Raw genomic sequence first — 21,986 nt, 5'->3', positions numbered from 1 at the left:
ATTGGCAGGAACTTCAGTTGTGAATTACAGCTAGTAATGAAAAATTTTCACTGAGCAATCCTTATGTTCTCACTCAATCCTGCCTGTGACTCATAGCACACATGTGAAAGACATCTGATCTGTGTTGGTTGGAGGAACTGAGACAGCTGGATTATACATAGGTTGAATATGTGATCTCATCTACATTATAATCAGGTTCTAAAGAAGTGAGCTAACCAGGCACAGACTAAACTGGCAAGAAACAAATCTGTGCCTTGGTCCACATAAGAGTTTTTACCCTGGTATTCACAAAGTTTTCAATGATTTCAGGGTCTAATGTACTTCAGAGGACCTATTAACATCTCCAAGTCATTTGCAAAACATTGTAGTCTTGTAAGTTTTCTTTTTATCCTGAAAGAGATGCCATAGCTCTTTTACCAGATTCCCAAAATGACTTATATTTAAAATAGGCTAAAACTGGTTACTTCAGACTAGTTAACATCATTAACACTGTTTATTTTACTTCCTAGTAAGTAGTCTGTCTCCATAAACAAGGCTTTATATTTTGAATGCTCAGAATTATGTCCCAAGAATGATTCTGTGATAAATTTCTATAGATTATAAATCTATAGATTTACATAAGTATATCACACATACAGTGTATCAGTCAGAATTTTTCCAGAGAAGCAGAAAAACTGTGAGTAATTTAAAATAAGAGATTTACCATAGGGATTAAACTTTTATGCAATGATGGAAACTGGCAGAGGAATGCACATAAAACCCTTTCCTCTCTGGCTGGTGTTAAGTCTGAAGTTGTCGGGCTGGCAGATATGAAGGAACTCTAGATATAAAAGTATAACAGACCAATAAGCAATTGGAATCTGCATCTGTCTTAAACCTTTCTTAACCATTAACAATGCAGGTGGCCCGAAGATGAGGCTGACATCCTTCCCCACAGGGATGCACACAAATCAGTCTGAAGAAGGAAATCCAGCATCTCCAAGGAGCTGGAAGATCCACATGTACAGAGGACCCTCACGTATAGGTGTTACAAGTCAACAGAATGAGCCTGAGAATCACCAAAACTATTACCCATGGCAGAGTCTAGTATCCTACATTGACTTTTTGAAAGCAAAATGACTGTTTTTCCACATCCACTCTCATGAAAGGTTTTTCCTGTGGCCAATCCTAACCGAAAGAAAATGGCTTTCTGGAAAAGTTAGTACTGATTGGGTTTAGCCAGAATAGTTTATCACTACCATATACAGAGTACTTGACTGAATCTAGAATTTACTTCTCATAGTCATAAAATGAAAGTGATGTTATATATAATCTATTCCCTTAATTATTGTGAATCATTAATTGTTCATGTTCCTGGATGTATATACAGTATTTGAACTTTATAAAGTTATAAATATTGTCTCACTAAGCAAAGACTACTATGAAGCCCCCAAGCACAGGATATAAACATGGTAGAATGAGAGACAGTCGTAACATCAAAAATTAATAACTGATTAATACCTACAATAAGCAAAAATATCCAGCAAATCAACAGAAAAAAATAATTAAATTGATAGTTGGGTAAAAGATGCTTAAAAAAGGCAATCCACAATCCACAAATGCTAAAATTTATTGATAATCAGAGGAATAAAAATTAAAGCAGTAAGATACTACTTTCATCTTGCAAATTAACAGAAATTAGAATTCCATCTGTTGGTATGTATGTGACGCAAGGATGCTTATGCCCTAAGAGTGGGAGTAGATTTGTGCAGGACCATGGAATTGTTTAGAGCAGTAATGGCGATACAGTTGTAAGCAAAATATATTATACATATTGAAATGGCCCCTGCCATGAGTGTGAAACTAGAGTGTAGGATAGGGAAGGGGATGATGGGAGATAAAAATAATCAAAGCATGTTATGGGTATATGAAACTCATTAATCTGTCTAACCAATTTTTAAAGCATAATAAAACTCAGATTGTTGACTTAGAAATATTACTCTGCGGTTTATATAAAAAAGAAATTCTCATTAAAATCCATCTCATTAGATTATCAAGGAAAGCTGTCATCATATTGTTTACCCAAATAGTATTCTAAAGAAATATTTTGCTTATAGCTAAGTAAATAAATAAAAAAACATAGAGGACTTAAACTGTAGAATACTATGCAGCAAAACATTAGTAAATAGCTACATATAATCTCTGCAACATGAAAACTTGTAAAATTAAGTTCCAAGTAAAAGATAAAAATTATGTAAGTTACAGCATAGGTAAAAACAAATAATTATAATTCAAAAGGAAACAAAAATTCAAAATATAAATCATATACATTAGAATCATAAGCTGTAGGGAGAGGAAAATACAAATAAAAATGAGAATCAAAGAATATATAAAAAGTAGAAAAGTTACAATACCGTACCTTGGAGTAACTTAACCTCCTCTTAACACATGAGAAACAAACACATACATTCGCAAACAAACAAACAAAGGAATAAAATTAGGTATAAATTTTTTTAGGATAATTAAGCATATACAGAATTTTTAACTGTTGGAACTATTGCTCTGAGTTCAGTAAGAAGTCTTTTATCACATCCTAAAACTCACGAGATTTTTCTGGTTTTCCAGTTTCTCAGCCTCAAAGAGAGTTTCTGCTTAAATCCTAACACAAAGATTGTAAAATGAAATGCATAATTTCAATTGCCAAAAGGAAAAGAGAAGTTATCTAAAATTGCGTGATCTTAGAAAATCCTAGTGCTTTATAATTATAATTTTAATTTTAGTATTGTATAGTTTATAATTTACAAATCATAAAACAAAACTAGAGGGAAAGGGGAAGTAAGATTTAAGATGTGCCATATACCTCCACCAAACACCCACAATGAATGTGAACATTATAAGTATAATTAAAAATAATAATATTAACAATAATAATGAAAAAAGGAAAAGGGTTCTAGAGATAGATGTAGGGAGGTGTGTGGGGATGGGAAGGGAAATTTTTTTAAAAGAATCACGATATGTTAGGTACTGTTAGGTACATGTACCTACTCCCCAAGATGAATATAAAATCATATATTGCAAAAATGTATTAATTTTTAAAAACCACACCTAAATCCCTAGGAAAGAGAAAATAGGAGAAAGCAAAAATGAAGGGAATAAAGAAAATCCCTGGTATCATTCCCTTTATATCAGAGCTGACATTGCTGAGTAAACCAAATATGATAATATGCCATATTTCAGTTCCCTACAGGACAGATCCACCATGAGCTATCTGCACTTTCCTTCACAGAGCAGACTCACCACTTTTCAGAGGCTTTATGTCCAATGACATTGCTTGCCTTTTAAAGCTGTTTGACATACTGAAAATACTGTAATGGGAAAGATGAATAATTGGCTCAAGTTTTTGGTTTTGTTTGTTTGTTTGTCTAGTACCAGGGATTGAACTCTGGACCTTGCACTTGTGAGGTAGGTGGTGGCACCACCGAGCTAAATCCCCAGCCCTGGCTGAAGTTTTAAAACCAAGCCTTTATGATATTTATCATTTGGATAGTATTATACTATTCATCATTAATCAGACTTCATTCATCTATTAACTCATCAAATCTTCATTGAACGTCTATAATATACCACATAGTCTACCAGATTCTAGATCTTATTAAAAATTTATATAATACCTATAGTAGGAAAAAATACTCTCCTACATCCTAATCCTAAACTCTGTGAATATGCTACCTCACATGATAAGATTTTTCATATGTGATTAAAGATTTTGAAATGGAGAGATTATCCTGGAATATCTTGATGGATCCAATGCAATCACAAGGGTTCTTATTAGCAAAAGAAGATGTCAGGATAGAGTCAGAGAAAGAGATATGACAAGAAACAAGGAACAGAGTAGGAGAGAAATTGGAAGATACTATTGGTTTTGAAGATTGAAGGAGACCATAAAGCTAGGCATAGAAACTCATGACTGGCTTTATCCCATGACTGCAAATCTTGGAAAGAAGCCACTAATTAAATGACAAAGAAAATTTTTCTTTGACATAATCTTTTCAAAATTTTTCTGTTTTGTAATATTTTTATCTTTCCTTCATCTGAATTTTTGGTGGTCTGGGAGTTATCTCTCCTTTTTCACTTTTAGTTTTTCTCTTCTTTTCTCTTTTTCCCTTCCAACTTTTTTTACTTCCTTTTTATTTTTGTTATAGTGGTTCTTTTTGCTATTTATCCTTTTCTTCTTTGTCTTGTTTGTTCTTTCCAACAACTATCCTCTTTTACTCTTAAATTACTCTTAATAGGATCCCTTATCTTAATTTTATCTCTTCCTTCTCACATCACGTTGATTATTTTTCAAATTTTGCTTTTTTCATTCTATTGTTCCCCTCAACCTCCATTTTTGTTTTTTTAAGACAAGATCTTGCTATGTAGTTGAAACTGGCCTGGAACTCACTATGTATCCCAGGCTGGCCTGGAACATACAGTGATCCTCCTGCCTCAAGAACCAGAGCCCTGGGATTAGAGGTGTGCACCACCATGCCTGGCGCCATGCCCTGCATCTTTACTAGAACAACTACTAAGCCTTTTGAATTTCCTAATAGATAGCTAATTTATACTGTTTCTGTTGAATACTGTGCTATTATAAGTGGAGGTAAAGTTATTCCAACTACATATTTACTATAGATCAATAAGAGATAAATATTTGATTTGTCTTAGTGTTCATACTGTAATTATAGCCCTCTTTTCTACGACAAGAATCCTTATAGATCCTTAGAGTTTGTCAATATTCAGTTTATATTTGTTGTTGAAATTTGTTCTGATTTTTTTTTTACTATAGCCAACCTGACACAGCTGTTACTATTAATTGGTTTTCTTAAGATGTCAGAATCTGGATTGCCTTGGGGTCATTAATAAAAGTGCGGCCCATTCCTAAAAAACTGAGAACAAGGCCAAATAGACTGCAAACTCCCAACTCAAGTAAACAGAGGTGGTTGGGATCTGGGGCAGAGTCAAAGGCTAGTAATTAGCCACACCCAGAGGACATCATGGAAAAAGCAGATGTTAACTAAAGCGGTCTCTATAGAAACAAAGTTTTCCACTTCAATCAACCCACAACTCTCAACACCAAAACAAATAAACAAACTATAGAAATGTAAGAAGACAAGCTAACAAAATGCCTCCCAAAACTCCCAACTCCTGCAAAGCTGATCCACAGGGCATCAAAGTAGAAGAAACTAAAATACACATACTATACTTATTTGAAATGATATGAGAAAAATAACAAAACAGATTAATAAGGCATTTAGAAAGATCATAGAAGATCTAAGCAATGATACTGAGCCAAATAAAATTGTGAGCAACTTTAAAGAAAAGGCTAAGAAAAATGAGAAAATCTTAAATAAAATGATACAAAACATTAATGACCAGTATACAACAGAATAAGAGTCCACATGAGGGTTTCAAACAAAAATTCAGGAGACTAAAAATCCTAGTGAAAGTATGGTATCAGAAGTGACCAATGTGAACAAAGACTGTCAGGATTAGAAAAAGGGCTGTTGGTAGTGACAAATGAATGAGAGATACCTTAAAAACAACAACAGAACATAAAAAATGGATCCAACAGTTCCTAGATGACACAAAGGAGACTAATACAAGATGAGCTGGAATTAATGAAAAATCAGAAGAGAGCACAAATGGCATTGAAAACCTGTTTACTGAAATATTAGCAAAGAAGTTTCCAAATATGATAAAAGAATTTAACATTGAAATAAGTGAGGTCTATAGAGCTCCAAATAGGCATAACCAAGAAAAGAACATCTCTACAACACATCTAGTCAAAATCCCAGAAGGTCAGCACAAAAATAGAATGTTAAAAGTGGTTACAGAACCCATCCCAAGCTCCTAGGGCAGAGAAGCTGAGCTGGTCCCAGCACCTGGAAGGAAGCTTCCCCGCCACCATCCCAAGCTCCTAGGGCAGAGAAGGTGAGCCGCATGGGCACAAGAAGCATGGACTGCCCCATGGAAATGAGAAGACATGTAAACAATCCTCAAAAACAGACTTCTGGATCACCTACAGCAAGCCCAAAGGGAAACGAGATGGAACACTCTGATACTCAACCACCTGGACTCTCTGAACTGGCCACAAAAGAGGATCTGGGAAAAATGAAATCAGAAATAATTACTCAGATAAAAGCAAAGATTTTGCTCATGGTGCAAGACATGATTAATAAATCTAGAGAGGACATAGATAAAAAAATAGAGGAGCTGAGGAACATGATGGAATCCCAACATAGGAAACAAATGGAATCCATAAAACAGATGCAAGCAGATTTCCAGGAGATTAAAAACGGCATCGAATGTCTGCTCAGCAGAATGAACCAATGTGAGGATAGAATTTCACATATAGAAGAAAAGATTGTAATTAATGAGGAGGAAAAGAAAAATTTCTTTAAAATTGTAAAGGAACACAAGAAATCAATCCAGCAGCTGCTAGACAGTGCAAAGAAGAATAACATAAAACTGATTAGAGTCAATGATGAAAGAGGAGTGAGCGCAGATGACATAAAAAAAGCTGTTCACAGAAGTAATGGCAGAAAACTTCCCAAGGAGGGGAAAAGAAATTGACATACAGATAAGTGAGGCATATAGGACTCCAGCTAGCCTTGATCAAAAAAAATCTACACATAGGCATATAATAGTTAGGATTCCAGAAACCCAACAGAAGAACAAAATTCTACAAGCAGTGAGAGAAAAGAAACAAATCACATACAAGGGAAAGTCCATCAGAATCACAGCAGACATCTCAGTGCAAACACTCAAGGCAAGAAGAGCTTGGAGTGATGTATTTCAAGCCCTAAAGGAAAACAGCCTCCAACCCAGATTGATGTACCCTGCAAAACTATCTTTCAAAAGTGATGGAGAAATAAGATACTTTCATGATAAGGAGCACCTCAGGAACTTCATGAATACCAAACTGGCACTCCAAAAAATTTTAGACAATATCCTAGAAAAAGACAATAAGGATCACAACCCCAGGAAACTCAGCAGAATGAATCCATTGGGCATGACAAATTAAATGCAAAGCAGGAGAATCCAACAAAAAGAAAAAGTCATGACAAGGCTTTTAAAGCTTTTAACTTCATCTCCCTAATGAGTGTAGAATTCAATCTTGTTATTGTACTGATTAGTATTTTTCTGATTCTAGAGTTGCACACCTTTCCTTGTGCTGTACTGGCTATTTATCATCTTCTTATGTCTACTTTTTAATTCAGTTGTCTATTAATGAGCTGTAAGAGTTCTTTATGTATTCTGGTCATAGGTTATATGCATTATAAATATGGTCTGTTTAAGGACTACTTTTCATTTTAATGATGTCATTTAAAGTTCTAAATTTTGATAGAATCTTATTTATCATTTTTTTTCTTTTATACATCATGTCTTTTGCATCCTAGGTAGTTCTTGCCTGCCCTGAATTCATAAACATTTTCCCTTGTAATTTTTTCTTAAAGTTTTATACTTTTAGGCTTTCATATTTAGGTTCATAGATCCATTCAAGTTATTTTCATGTATGGAAATAAAGGTTGAGGTTAATTTTTTATATATAGATACCAGGTGTTCTAGTGCCATTTGCTGAAAACACTATCTCTTCCTCAGCTCTTGAATTGAGTTTATATTCTATAAAATGCTAATGTTAAATAATCTTTCAAAACTCAGTGGGCCATATATGTGTGTTTCTATTTCTAGATTCTCTCTTTTATTCAAATGATCTATATGTCTTTCCTTACACCAAAACTGCCTTGATTACTGTAGCTTTAGAAGAAGTCTTAAAATTAGGTACTAAACATCTTCCAACACTGTTTTTTTTTTTTTACATCTTCCAACAGTTTTTTCTTTTATAACTTTCCTAGGTCCTTTGTACTCCTACATAACTTTTACATTTCAATATCCAATTCTTCATTTATAGCAAGTATACACAGACCTGAATTTTTATATATACCTTGTGTTTTCTAATCTTGCTAAATTCAAATATAAGCTCTAGAGGCTCCTAGAGATTTCTTAGTATTTTCTCTGTAGATGATCATTTCATCTACATATAAAGATTTTGCTTCTACCTTGCCAATCCTATCCTAATTGTGTCATTTTATTGCCAGACTATTTTGGTGGGGACTAGGTTTCAAAGTTTAATGGACAGATAAAGAGTAATCATATCTGCCCTTGTTCCCCACCTTAAGGAGAAAGCATTGTATCTTCTCCATTCATATAAGGTGTTATCGCTGGAAGTATGTCTTTAATCTGTTGAGAAGGTTCTGTTCTACTTCTAGTCTCCTGATAGCTTTTACCATGAACAGCTGTAGAATTTAGTCCAATACTTTTTCTCCAACTAGTGACAGGATCATATGGCTTTTTCCTTTCCTCTGTTAAAATGATGACTCTTGGGGGGGTGGATCTTCCCTCCAATGCTGAATCAACACTGCCATCCCTTTAACAAAACCACTTTCTACATACTTCCAGATCTCACTTCTAATAGTTTGTTTTGTTAAACAAATTTCTATCTATGTTCATACTTTTTTCTTCTATTATCTTTATCCAGTTTTAGGATTAGCACAATGTTGAGTTCCTAAAATGAGGGGAGAAGTGTTCCTTCTTTTTTCTGCTTTAAATGGTTGATATAATTTATCATTTAAAATGTATATGAGCCTGTTGTCATATAGGTAGGTTTGTAAGCTAGAAATATACTTTCTTTAATAGGTGCTATTCAAATTTTATATTTCCTCCAGAGTTAGTTTCATTAATTTGTCTTCCAAGGTACTTCTTAGAAGTTGTCAAATTTATTTCAAAACAGATTTTTGAAATATGCTTTCTATATCCTTTTAAATTCTGTAAAATCTATGGTAATGTCTCCTGGATCTCAATATTGTAATTTAAAAAATGTATAATTGATATTGTGTAACAGGAAAAAAAGGTCTACAGATGCAGGGGAAGTGGGAAGGGTAGGGGAATGGAAAAAAGGGAAAATAAAAAATATGAGAAAAGGAAAAAAATGGAAACAAAGTCTTTGCAAATAGGGAAGGGTGGAGGGGGTGAAGGGAGGACAAGGGAAGGGGGAAAAAAAAGAACCAAGATACTCATGTAATGGTACAAGATCCCAATGATGAATGTAACTGTATTTTATATCGAAAATGGACCAATAAGCAATGAAAAAAAAAGTGGTTACAGAAAAGCAATTAATCACTTATAAAGAAAAACCCATTAGAATTTCATCAAATTTCTCAACAGATCTTTAATGCTTGGTGTTTGGATTGAAGTGTTTCAAATCCTAAAAGAAAATAATTTCCATCCCAGGCTGACATATCCTGAAAAGATATCTTTCAGAATTAATGGAGAATAAGATACTTTCATGATTAGCAGCACCTAAAGAAATTCAAGACCAACAAATCAGCACTCCAAAATATTCTTGTTAACCCTACAAAGAGACGATGAAGCTGACAATGACAACAGAGCTACACAATAGGTAAAGTGAGAAGTTAAGTAAAAGGAAAAGATAGAGAATCAACAACAAGAGAATAAGGCAATGACAGGAGTAAGTCAATACCTATCAGTAATAACTCTCAACATAAATGTTCTAAACTCCCCAATCAAATAATATAAACTGGCAGAATGGATCAAGAAACAAAAGACAACAGTACACTGTATACAAGAAACATATTTAATCCAAAAATAAGTTCAGAGACTATGAATCAAAAGATAGAAAACAATATTCTATACAATGGGAAACAATTCAACAGAAAGAGATAATGATTATTAACATATATGCAACTAAATAATGTACAACCAACTTCATAAAACATGTACTATTGGACATAAAAGACCAAATAAATATAAGCACAAGTATAGTGGGGACCACAATACCACATTATCACAGATAGATCAACTAGACAAAATAAAAAAAGAAATATCAGAGTTAAACAAAACCATTGAACAAACGGACTTAACAGATGTCTACAGTGTTTCACTCAAGATCAACAGAATAAACATTCTTTTCAGCAGCATACAGAACTTTCTCCAAAACATAATAAACACTAATCAATAAAGCAAGCTTAAGTAAATGTAAAGACATTTAAATTATACAGTGGATATTTTCAGATCATAGTGCAACGAAATTATAAATCAATCACAAAAGAAAACACAGAAATTATGCAAATGCATGGAAACTAAACAATACACTCTTAACTATACAATGGGTTACAGAAGATTAAGGAAGAAATAATAATATTTCTAAAACTAAATGATAATGTCAGACAACTTAGCAGAACTTAGAGAACATAATGAAAGAAGTCCTAAGAAGGAAATTTATAGCTGTGAATGCCTACATCACAAAAACAGAGCCACTCCACATATATAACCAAACAGTGCACCAAAAGGTCCTAGAAAAACAACAATAATCCAAACCCAAAGGTAGTACAAGGAAGGAAATTATAAAGATCATAGCAGAAATCAGTGAAACTGAGACCAAATAACCACAAAGAATTAATGAATTGAACAGTTGGTTCTTCAAAAGTATAAACAAAATAGACAAACCCTTAGCCAAACTAAACAAAAAAGAAAAGGAGAGGAAAAGACCCAAGTCAGTACAATTAAAAATGAAAAAAGATGAAATCACAACCAGTACTGCCAAAATTAAAGAGATTATTAACTACTTCACAAACTGTACATTAATAAGTTGGAGAATTCAGAATAAATGGATAGATTCCTAGATGCATATGTATTACCACAACTGAAACAAGATTTTAAAACCCTGAATATTAGGCAATGAAATTGAAGGAATAAGTAAATAACCTACCAATCAAGAAAAGTCAAGTCCAGATGAGATTAGTACTAAATTCTACAAAAACTTCAGGAAAGTTCTAGCACTTTGAGAATACACCTTCCCTTAAGCTTTTTAATGAAATTGAAAGGGAAGGTGTACTCTTAAAGTCTTTCCTGGAAGCTACAATTACCCTGACTCCAAAACAAGGCCAGGATCCAACCAGAAAAGAAAACTATAGACCAATCTCTTTAATTCAGATAGATAAAAGTCTCTCAACAAGACACTGGCAATAAGAATGCAACAAATCATCAAAAAGATCATACAACATGACCAATTAGGCTTCATCCCAGAGATGAAAGGATGGTTCGACATATGCAAATAATTAAATGTAATACATCACATAAATGGAAGCAGGGACAAAAACCACATGATCATCTCAATAAATGCAGAAAACTTCTTTGACAAAATTCAACATTCTTTCATAATAAAAAACACTGAATAAAATAGATACAGAAGGACTTTACATCAATCTGATGAAATCCAATTATGAAAAATCTTCTGGCAACATAACAAATGGGAGAAAAGTGTAAGTTTTCCCTCTAAAATCAGGAATAAGACAAGGATGTCCACTATCACCACTCCTCTTCAACACAGTGCTCAAAACATTAAGAAGAGAAATTTTGAAAGAAGAACTAAAAGTAATGTATATATATAGAAAAATAAAGTCAAATTATCATTATTTAGAGATGACATGATCCTCCATATAGATGACCTCAAAAAATCCACCAACACTCCCAAAGTTAAGATGCAACAGCTAAATGAAGCAATTATGTATACTTTGTCTGTGAATTGTTCCACAGACTGATACATCTTATAAACAATTCTTCCAAAATCATGTATTTAAAGCAGTTTTGTATATACATTATGTAAAAAGGTGATTTTTTTAAGTGCAACTTTTAAATTCATGTTTATACATTGAGAAGGTTTTTTAAACTTCCTTCTCTGTGTTTCATATGCTGTAGAGTAATAATCTAGATGCTCTAGACTGTATATCAGGATTTGATTTACAAGAGCAAAGAGCTAACCCTAGGGATGTCACAAAGCATTGCTGATATCATTGTTTCTTAATTTCATTTTACCATATTGTGAATTTGTGATTCAGATTCTTTCCATCTTCTCAGAGAATTAAAAACAAAAAAGTGCCCTTGTAAAATTCACTGTTCTCTTTTTGCAAAGCAGAAGTATTTCAATGTAAAATAAAAACGGAGCTCAGCAGTCAGTATTAATAAAGGCCATGTTTAAAAACACAAAAAAATTCCACCAACAAACTCTTAGAATTCATAATCAAATTCAGTAATGTAGCAGCATACAAAATCTACATACAAAAATCAATAGCGTTCTTGTACTTAAATAATGAACTCATTGAGAAAGAAATTAGGAAAAATATCATTCACAATAGCACCAAGAAAAATGAAATACTTAGGAAGTAACCTAAGGAAGTCAAGGATCTGCACAATGAAAACTACAATGCTCTGAAAAATAAAATGGAAGACAACAAGAGAAAATGGAAAGATATCCACTCATCCTTGATAGAGAGAACCCATTTAGTCAAAAGGTCCATACTTTCAAATTTGATATACAGATTCAATGCAACCCCAATCACAATTTCAACAATATTCCTTTCAGAACTGGAAAAACAGTACTAAAATTCATATGGAACTAGAAAAAAATAGCAGAATAGCAAAAGAAATCCTGGATAAAAAGAGGAAAGTGGGAGGCTTCAAAATCCCAGACCTGAAGTTGTATTACAAAGCCACTGTGATAAAAGAGCATGATACTGGCATAAAAATAGATATGTGGATCAACTGAAGGGAATAGAAGATGCAAAAATAACCCAAGGTATATTCAATCCTTTGATCTTTGACAAAGGAGCCATACATGAGGGGAGGGGAGGGGAGTATCTTCTTTAACGAACTGTGTTGGGAAAATTGGCTATCCGTATGCAGAAGATTGAACTTAGACTAGACCCATATCTTTCACCATGTAGTAAAGTAAAATGAAAATGAGTTGAAGAATTAAATGTTTAAACAGAAAGATTTAACCTGCTGTAAAACAAAATAGGTAAAACTCTTGAAGTCATAAGTGCAGGCAAGGACTCTCTGAAAAGAGCCCCAGTTGCATAGGAAATAGTACTGAGAATCAACAAATGTGATCATATCAAATTTAAAAGCTTCTACAGAGCATAGAAACAACCAACACAGTGAAGTAACAACCTGCAGAATGGGAATGCCAGCCATCCCTCAGATAGTGGGCTAATATTTAGAATACTTAACTCGAAAAAATTAGACACTCCCAATAAAAGACCCAATCAAAATATGGGTAAGCAAAATGAATAGACATTTTACAAAAGAGCAAATGGCTGATAAATACATGAAGAAATGCTCAGTATTGCTGGTCATTAGAGAAATGTAAATTTAAACAACACTGAGATTACATCTTACCTCAAAAAGAATGGCCATCATCAAGAAATCAAACAATAATAAATGCTGGAGAGGCTGTGAGGAAAAAGGAACCCTTCTATGCTATTGGTAGGAATGTAAAATGGTACAGTAAAAAGATAACAGTATGGCAGTAACTCAAAAAACTGAAACTAGAAATTCAATTTTCCCAGCTATTTCCCTTCTAGGTATCTTCCTGAAAAAGTTAAAGACATCATGTTATAATGATATATAAATACTAATATTTATAGAAGCACAATTCATAATAGCTGAAGAAGACTTGTATATCCATCAACAGATGAATGGATAAAGAAAATGTGATATCTACACACAATGAAGTACTACTTTGTCATAAAAAAGATAAACTGGAGTCATTTGTAGGAAAATGGATGAACTTTGAGACAATAATGTTAAGTGAAATAAATTAGACACATAAACTTAAATATCACATGGTTCCTCTTACATGAGAAACCCAAAGTATAAATGAAGAGCAAAATAAAAGATAGATACAGTAGATCCTTGAGTTATGACAAGCCTCACATAAGAACAACTTGGGTTACAACCAGAATTTTAGTTTTAACTTACAACCAAAGTCTTAAGTTATGACCCAAATGCCAGCCACTATGTGCCAATGCAAGTGGTGACCTCAAGATAAAGCCTCTCTTGGTTTATCTCTCTGAGACCCTAGAGTGTTCAGAAAACAGTCAGGAGGAATAGGCTAAGCATCATGAGGAGCTCTAATGCAAAAGCCTGGGTAACAAGAGTGCTTTTTCTTGAGCTGGGTTAGGGAGGCTTTCCGTTCTATTGTTAAGAAATATCTAGAAGGCAAAGGTTTGCCACTCAAGGCTCTTCTTATCATGAACAATGCTCGCTTACCCTTGAGATTTGGAAAAAGAATTGGCTGAAGAATTCCCATGGCTCTCAGTCTTCTGGCTGAGCAGCAGAGAATGGCAACTGAGGAAGTTTCTGAAAAGGAGGAGGAGAATCAACAATCAGTGCAGCAAAGTTCTTCTTTGGAAATAAGGGAATTCCTGAAAAAAATGGACAGAGCTAAAAACATTTGTAGAGAAGACCCACCAAGACAGAGAAAAAGCCAATCACTGTTCACTTGCTTAATGACAATGTCACATCATACTACAGAACAGTGTTAAGAAAAGACAGAACAGTGTTAAAGAAAAAATAACCTTAGACCAGTTTTTAGTTCTGAAAAGGTTGAGACTTAGTGAGGCAGGGGCATGTCCTAGTGGGCTACATAATCTCTCAAGGAGAGAAAGGACACCAGAGAGCCAGATTCCTGATGTTCTTATGGAAGGGGACTCTCCTTCCAAACAATAACCACCTTCCATTTCATCCTCCCTTCCTGCAAGCCAAAGATATCAACTTGAACGGTTAGTACAGTATGAAATTGTTGTTTCTGATAAACTAGGCACATTTTATAATATTTTGGTGAACACACTATGAAAGTTATTGGTGTTTCTGGTAAATTATGCACATTATAAAACCCTTTTTCTTATGAAAATGTTAGGTAAGGTGTGCTTTGGGAGGTTCAAAATGCATTACGGTTATTTCCATTATTTCTTATGGGGGGAAGAAAATAATCTTAAGTTACAACCAGCTCTGAAAGCATTGGATTCATATATAAGTCAAGGGTCCACTAGAGTAGGGAAATGGATCTTTCTCAATGGGCAAATGGATCAAGAGATGGAGAGAGGAGGGAGGGAGTAGGACATGTACCATTGCCACACAAGAAATGTAAACACTGTGTACTGCAAACAAATCCCTCAAAATAAAAAAGATGAGAATCAAAGATGGGTGTAAGGAAGGGAAGGAAAATGGGATGAAAAAAGGAACTAAGATGTATGATGTAAGATGTATTACACCAACTTTACACAAGGAATGTAAACGTGTACTATAAACATACAGTGATAAAAACAGAAGTGCCTCATTTAATATAATTTTTTAAAAATTAAGTTGTTACTTTTTTCTATAGTTACATCTTGGAAGTGGCCCATATGTCCATCAACAGATAAATGGATAAAGAAAATGTATTTACACATAGTGGAGTACTACTCTTCCATAAAGAAAGATAAATTGGAGTCACTTGCAGGAAAATGGATGCACTTTGAGACTACACTATTAAGTGAAATAAATTGGAAATACGCATAATTTTTAATCAGTCCTATAGGAAATCATTGCTACTGAGCTACCTAAAAAGTTCTTATTACCTTTATGCCACACAAGGAACAAAAGCAAGCCATCTTATTGATTTTTAAATGGAAAGATAATGTAAATTAAAACCATATGTTATGGTCTTTTCTTCCCTTTAGGTGGTGAAACTGGGTTGTAGAGCATATTTGGATAGAATTGTTTTAGTCTCATTTTATTTTGTACAGATAAATCTATAATTTGATTAGCTAATTTGAAGTATTTTTATAGTCTATCTCTTAGAATGGCTAAGGACATTTTAAAAACATATTTGGAATCATCACAACAACATTTTCTATTCTTTCAGAATTCAGTGAATATACCTCTAAGGACACTAAACATAACTAATATATTTCCACAGAATTTTCTCAGATTTTGAAATCACAGCTAAATAACTAAATAATACCATAACTGGATATATTTATATTGAAAAAACAATAATCAATGTTATTCAAATCAAAATGTTCTTTTTCTAGAATAGTCACCCTAATTGGCCTTGGCCAGTTTACATAATGATGAAGAGATTTATAACTATTCTCATTATTAGAAAAACAATTTTGAGAGCATTAAAATAAAATACTGAGTAATATCTTTGCCTGGTAACAATCTCATTCTAAAGTCAAAATATCATTTATGACATTCCAGATAAAGCAGTTATTTCTTCATAGAATTCCATTAATGGATTGTCCAACATCATTGACACTTAAGTGAGCACTATCCTTCAAATCATTTGATTGATTTTTGTCTGAACATCCATATTAAAATAAATATCTTCCTTTCAGAATTTCTGAAAGTTTGAAGTTTAAAAAATAGACATAAATTTAACATGGAGGGAGAAGAAATATATTTTAAATATAGTACTTCTTAAATACAGTGTTGCAATATGGTTTAGGTGCCTACTATAAAGACTGTTACTAATATACTGAAAAGGTGTGCCTACTTCCTGTTGACAGGATCCATTCAATCACAGTGAATTTGTATTCTCTGATTCTTAAAGAAATTGTGAGACTTGCTCAGGACTTGGACAATCCTGTGACATTTCAATATAGATTCACCTAGGATATTGCTTACATTGAGGTCGATAATGTCTAAAATGTTATATGAAAACTGTTTAATTTACTTCCTTTATGAAACATAGGAAGAACCCTGAGAATGAGGAAATTATGTTCCCAGAAGCCCAGAGAAATTATGAGAGAAGGAAAATTCTGTGAGAACGTCTGTGAGTAGTCCCATAGATTAAATTCTGTCCTTTACAAATGTTGATTCTGATTTTAATGTTCACACTACTGATTTCAGTGTATTACAAAGATGTTTAAATGTTAGTGATTACTAAGAAAAACAAATGTTAAGTTTATGAATTAAGTGTTGTGTTTGCTATTGCTAAGAATATTAAAATATAAGCCTGTATATTTACTATTGTGAAAATCATAATTTATATTGCTCTGGATAAATTTTCAATTCTTATTCTCTTTAAGGTCCTTACATACTTTTAAAAAAATACTAGGGAACTAAAATTGTTATTCCTCTGCAGTCTTCAGAATTGAAATTACATGAGAGTGAGAGAAAATATATTCTTGAAGCAGTCAAGTAAGCATCATTTTGTCATAGTATTTATGTTGTAAACCTAAGAAAATGCTGAAAAGAATTATAAGAAAATCTTCAAAATCAGGTTAAATTGAAACAAGCTTAGTTTTTAAGTCATAGAGTTTTGGAAAGTTTTCTTTATATATAATAATTTAGGAACATTTTAATCTTAGGTTTCAGTAAATTGTGGAATTATTTTCTCTCAGGAATAAAAAAGTTTTATTCAAAGAATTCCTGACTTTTGGAATTATTTCTGACAACACAAAAGCTTTGTTAAATTTATTTTTGTTATTTTTCTTTTATTTTTGTCCCCCACCCCCACCCCGTGGCAGATTTGCAGCTCTCTGAACTCTTGAGTGCTATTATACATTTCTATACAACAGAAGAAAGAGGTAAAGAAGCCCAAACATCACAGTTACCAGACTACTGGCCTTTTTCTGAAATCATTAAGTATGTTCCTTATTACAATTGTAGCAACCTGTCAGCTTGATATGATTGAAGTCTTGTGAGGATATTCCTTGGGTTCATGGATTCTTGAGTAAGCTTCACAATTTCAAGAATTTTAAAATCTATTATTCTAATGCAGATCTTGAGTCATATTTGTGACAAGGCAATATATAAAAATTATATTTGTAAGTATTACATAGAATTCAAGTCAGTTAAGCACACTGCTTTGAATCATTTCATGTTCAACTTTTGACCCTACAGGTCCAGTCTTGTTTTCCTTTCCAGGAAGTCTTCTTTTGAATTTTTTCATCTATGATGAAGGATTTTCAATTATCATTGAACTTAATACAGTCATGTCTGAATCTTCATTATATTGACAATCTTTAGATAAAGCTTTATTTTCTGCCTTCATGCCTTACTGCTCTAAACAAAAATGATAACATTGCCTGGTTTAAACAAAAGTCCCTTTAAGGTTTGGCAACAACGTTGACATTTAACATAATAAACAAAACCATACATGTTTTTCAGAATTACCCATGTTATTAATTATATGTTTTTTTGTTCAGTGTTTCCATGTTACTCTAAAATTACAAAATCAGTATTTAGGTTGTGGTGATATGTATGAATTTCTAAAAAATTATGAATATTTGAGGAAAAGAACAGTTTCAAGTAGATTATAAGAACACTGCAAGATTAGCTTTGGAGGTATCATTTTAGTTTTTCAGAAAGAAAAGACAAACCTGTGATATGTCTAAAATGTACTTTTAATGTGAAATAAGATGAATAATTAGTGTAAATAACAAGACTATCACTTCTGTTAGAAAAAAGGCACCTTCCAGTGGGTTAGGTATTTCTTTTATTCTGTTTATATTCAAACACTAAATAAGAACATTTTTATCACAGGTGTGTGTCTGAATTTGCATAAACTGTGGGAGAAAATACCAAAATCACTTTAATAAAGTAAAATTAGGATATACAAGAATTTAGGTTGACTATATAATTATGTTTATCATATTTTTGATGACTTGAAGCAAACAACTATGTTTAGACATACATCTGTTTCAAATAATAAAAATAGAGCTACAGCTAAAATACCAGATTCTGAAGAGCAAAGCTGGTAAGATTTCTCAATGTAGCTATCCATCTCAGGTGTTATGATATACCATTCTGACAGAAAAAAACAAAATTTTTAAATATAATAAATTTAATTTTTCTTAGTATTGTCTTACCACCCACAGTGTGGGGGCAGTCTTCATTATTTCCCAATCATAATAACTAATGACATAGAGCTTGTTGTCTCTGGTTTTTTTTTTTAACTGCTTCGTCTGCAAGGGAAAAACTCTTGATATTTTCATTATTTGGACAGTTACTAAGCTTGTTTTATGAGCCTCTGCTTTAATATCAATTTAAAAATCAGCTATTTGAGAAGTCAAGAGAAATAAGATTATTGCAAATTCTAAATTATTACATCCCTAACAAGAGTACCTTGGTCACCATCCCCCTTGAATTAACAAAGCTTTTATTAATTACTTATATGTAAACTTGGTTTCTCTTCACTCACAAGGGTCTACTTGTAGCATGTGCCCTGGGGATCCTCCCTATCTTTTGAGGTAATTAAATTGTATTATCTCTATTTAAGACACTATGTGGTTAGTGGAATTGCAAATAAAAAATATGCCCCCACTTTAGCAAGAACACATTTTGAATCTAGTTTTTGAAAATTCATCAAAATTCTATATGAGACATCTATTTTCCCTAATTTGTGTACTTACAGAGTTGGAAAAGCCATAACATAACCCATAAGCAAAAGTTCATTTTTAGAAGTAAAGATAGATAACCATACTTGTATTCATTGGATGATTATTTTTCACATTTGCTATATTCTTTTTCAAAAGCCACATTCTTCCTTAATTTCCAAATACTTTGATGAGTATAAATCATTAAGTTAAGGAACATATCTATGAGTTCAATAAGTCACACCATGTAATTTATCTGCACCTTGGAGGAGATTATAGGGGTATGGACCTCAGCCAACACCCTTGTGAAAATTTAACTTCCTGTAACCCTATATTTAACTCCCATGCCCCTATAAAGGGGCATGCAAAATGAAAATCATATTGTCTCCAAAATCAATAGTTATGAAATATGTGTAAAGGAGAAAACAATGAACATATCTGAACCATAACACTGTGTCACATGGAATCACCTTCAATATTTAAAGAATTCTACATAGTCCTCTCATCAGCCCAAACTTACTTTTACCACCTGCTTGCTTTTAAATCTAGTTTTACGTGTTTTGAATTTTTAAATAAGTTGCATCTTAATTTTAGATTTTTATACATGATGGAAACATTTACTGTATTTTCTACAACTTTTTCAATATTTGCTCTCAAGAATCATAAATATTAAAATAAAAATATAATCAATTATTTTTACTCTAGTATTATATTGTACAAATAATTGCAATTTATTTATCTTTTCCACATTTGATAAGCATTTGAATTCTCAGTTCTTGCTATTATTAACCCCAAAATTATGAATATTGTCATACAAATTTCTGGTGTACATATAAAAGAATTTTTTTAATATTTTATGTAACCAAGCCCTTTGGTAGTTCATAAAACCTTATGATGTCTATTCATAATACTGTTAAATGTAATCACTTGTTTTAAATAAGTAAATTATTTATAGGTTTAAAATTAATTTTTTGAAAATACATTTAAAATATATTTAAGTATGTGTCATACTGATGAGTGCTCTTCTTTATTAAATCATTGAATAATAAAATCTAACAATGATATGATTACCACTATAATTTTCAAGATAGGATTCACAAAAAATATTTGGGAATATTGTAATTTTAATGCAACTTGACTACAGATGGAGATAACAAATCTTAGATAATGTTAATATTATTGAAAGTTTTTGCCTTCACTTAAAACTAAAGGCAATAACAAATTTCAGGTAAAAATTAAAGATGAGGTGAAAATACAGATAGAGTTTTTTCCCATCAAGCTACCTAGACCATCTGAAGTCTATCCATGTATTTCTTTAGGGTCTATGGACCTCAGCCAATGCCCCCTGAAGGGGAAAAGAATTTTACTAAATGACTCCAAATTAACTTTTCAATTTCTATTCTCAGAACTACAACATGATAATGTTCAGTTTCATATCATTTAAATATTTAATATCATTAGACCTAGTTTTTGTTCATCCTGTCAAAGTAATGATACTAAAAATCCTACTACATGTTACTAACCATTTGCTCTATTTTTTGAGCTATCTGTTCATGTGTCTTTAACATATTTTTCACTGATTTGTAAAAGTTCTCTATGCTCTCTGGAAAAAGTAATTTGTTGTTCAAGTCTTTTGAAATAGTTTGTCTTAATTTTTGTTGTGTTTTCTGCTAAGTAAAAGTTCAATGTAACCAAAATTATCAATCTTTTATTGTTCTTTTTAATCTTAAGATATCTATAACAATTTAAAGACAAATATATTTGCTGCTGTCTTCCAAAAGTTGTTCTTCACATTTAAAACCTTGATAATGCTTGAGACAACTTCTACTGACTTGCCAGAGCTACTTATTACATTTTCCGAAATGCTGGTTAATATCACATTGGTTCTTTAAAATTGACCATTATGTAAAAACATACAACACAGAAATTGGCAGACACTAAAAGTAAGATTTGGTCTGTTTAATTTTGGGGAAAAATATCCTGCTTTTAAACATTTATGAGCAGATTTCTGCCTTTATCTGGAAATGATAATCATTTTTTTAAAAAACTAAAATTTCTCTATTTGTCCATTTTTCTAAAATACCAACTCTCATAAATCAGAGCACAGGAGAGTGTTGTATAAGTATACATCTGTCAATAAATCCTCTCACACTTACAATGATGTACATTTTTACATATAAATCAAGACCCTGCTGACTTATTTATCACCATGCAGTAATACTGGATATTTGAAAAGACAAGTAACCTTAAACTGTTCTTCTTTCTTGATAATGTTTTTTTTTTTAACTTTTACTTTTGACCATCCACAGAAAGTTGAAAAACATTTCTCAAATTAAACAGAGCATTGTTAGAATTCTAATTGAAACTATAAGTTTTATGTAAATCAACTGGAGATAACTGGATCCTTCCTGTGTAAATCAGTTTTCTGTCTGATTGACAAAATCACTGAGATAAACAATTTAAAAGGAAGAAAAGTTTATTTTGGCTTACAGTTTCAAAGGTATCTATCTATGGTCCTCTTGCTCCATTATGTTAGGCCTGAGTGAGGCCAAATATCAAGGCAGGAGGAGAAAGTGGAGGAGGAAGCTGTTCACCACATAGCAGCCAAGAAGCATGGAGAGAACCAAGAGGGAGTCAGGAGAAAGATTCTCTTCCAGCATACCCTCAGTGACTTACTTTCTCTGCCCTAACCCCACTTTCTACAGTTTTCACCACCTCCCAAGTCCATTCAATTCTGTA

At 32.5% G+C, this 21,986-nt stretch overlaps 1 long non-coding RNA gene across 2 annotated transcripts in view; it reads right to left on the bottom strand.

Moving 5' to 3' along the window:
• The window catches only part of LOC147827001 (uncharacterized), a 396,363-nt gene that overhangs the window by 150,444 nt on the left and 223,933 nt on the right, over positions 1–21,986 (bottom strand). For both annotated transcript variants that reach the window (XR_015453186.1, XR_015453185.1), the window contains exon 2: positions 14,152–14,241. This is a non-coding gene — a long non-coding RNA (uncharacterized LOC147827001). The remainder of the gene's footprint in view (positions 1–14,151; positions 14,242–21,986) is intronic.

This window comes from Heterocephalus glaber, unplaced genomic scaffold, assembly GCF_053883595.1.
Source record: "Heterocephalus glaber isolate CG9 unplaced genomic scaffold, H.glaber_assembly_v1.0 deba00001457, whole genome shotgun sequence".
Classification (NCBI taxonomy): Eukaryota; Metazoa; Chordata; class Mammalia; order Rodentia; family Bathyergidae; genus Heterocephalus; species Heterocephalus glaber.
Note: the sequence above shows the minus strand (reverse complement) of the source record. Positions and strands in the feature narration are given on the sequence as shown.